The sequence below is a fragment of the Schistosoma mansoni genome, chromosome 3 (assembly GCF_000237925.1).
Source record: "Schistosoma mansoni strain Puerto Rico chromosome 3, complete genome".
Lineage (NCBI taxonomy): Eukaryota > Metazoa > Platyhelminthes > Trematoda > Strigeidida > Schistosomatidae > Schistosoma > Schistosoma mansoni.
The window spans coordinates 20,275,917-20,277,739 of NC_031497.1; the positions used below are offsets into that span (position 1 = coordinate 20,275,917).

The 1,823-nt window shown below is 32.4% G+C and overlaps 1 non-coding gene across 1 annotated transcript; it reads left to right on the forward strand.

The window, feature by feature from the left end:
• The first annotated feature begins 1,143 nt into the window (after positions 1 to 1,143).
• Positions 1,144 to 1,209, forward strand: Smp_tRNA_01800_Gln_TTG.1.1. The gene has a single exon. It is a non-coding gene (tRNA).
• Positions 1,210 to 1,823: the final 614 nt, after the last annotated feature.

The following is a 1,823-nucleotide window of genomic DNA, read 5'->3' on the forward strand; positions in this document are numbered from 1 at the left end:
ACTAGGATCGTTGATGAACACTGCTCAGTAGTCCCATACTAGGAAGAAACGGTCGTCCAGTGTTTCAAGGCGTTCAATAATGGTCTAACATTGATCCATCATGATATCAATCTAAACTCAACAATCTCCACAAGCTTATACTGATAATCATGAAATAAAAGATTTGAGTTAAATTTCAGAGATGAGAACACGTTGATTCCATATTAGCTGACAAATACACTTATATAGATATAAGAATGAGCTTTCATCAACACGATAATAAGTCTTATTTGTATAGATAGCTTTATAGTGTGAAATAGATGAGTATAACACTGATTACAGACCAAACGCTAATTTTTATAAGAAAATATTTAAAGGTTAATTTTTCTATATTGGAAAAATTATGATAAATGATTAACGAATTATTACACAAATGGAAGTTGGTTAGATTATCATAATATTCAAATGTGTTAATTTATGAATTAATCTGAATATGAAGTTATGAGATCAACAGATTACACAATATTTGGTACGCCAGTTGACCAACATTTCCTGAATGGGTTAGTTTTAACGGGAATCAAGCAAACGTATGAGGTAAATATTCACTATAGGTATTTGAAATCAAAAAAGTGGCTAGAGCAATTTGGAAAAAGAAATTCGAAAGGAACAAGAAGTCTTTTATTACTTCCACTAGTATAAGGTATTTTAATGATCAAGGTAACGACTGTGATTATGAGAATTTCATAATTACACATATAATAGATTTATTGGAATGACTACCAGTAGGTATAATATTCTAGTACATGATTTTCGTGTTGGACGTTCGAGTCTTTCCATTGATGGAATACAGATACATCCAAATAAGACAAAACGCAAGCCCTGGATTCCACTGTTAACCACCATCCATTTCTGATTATAATTCTGGTTTGAAGTTGCTTAGCCATATAGTATCATTGTCTAGTAAGTTCTAAGAATTCTGTAATTCTGTACAAAATATTGAATTTTGAACTATATTAGACTTAATATTAGTTAAATTCATTCACTATTGTTTGTTTGAATCTCCCCATCGATTTGTTAGGACTGCAACTGGTCAGTCTCTAATTGGCATATGTGCATACTGTGCGTATTGCCTCGATATAGCCTTAATTCACAGTAATCAGGACTCAGTGGCCGAGTGGATAACGCGATGGCGTTTGAAGCGAGGGTACTGGGTTCGAGTCCCAGAGTGAACATCAACTCTGAGATGCAGGTACATTCAGCTGACGAGTCCCGAATAGGACGAAACGCGCGTCCTGGATTCCACTGCTAGCCACTATCCATCTCTGCTTGATATTAGTTGTTTCATTACATAAGTATATAATTATGTCCTAATTTTTTTGCAGCATGAACCAATAGGAAACACAGGAAAAAGTTATCTATCAAGAAATGATGTAAGAAAATGAATAGTCATTTCGAATATTGTTTAAATTAACTGTCAGTTATAGTAAATAGAAAAAAAAGGAACAATTATAATCATCTATCATTTATTTAAATAAATATGATTATGCAAATAATGATACTATATATTAGTAATAATACCATAGTAATGATGTGGTGTGGCCTACTTATATCCACATAAGTAGTATATGGTGATAGTCAGACATAGAATATATTTTGGCAGAAAATCGATAAGGAACGAACAGGAATGAAGCGCAATCGGTATGAAAATACATGAACAATGAAATTAGAGAAGATGAACTGATATTTGTAGAAGGACCAATCAAGATTGAGACAATTGATTGTTATTTTGCAAATTAACTGTTTACTGTATCGTTATCAGAATTTAGTGAGATAGTCTGTTATCT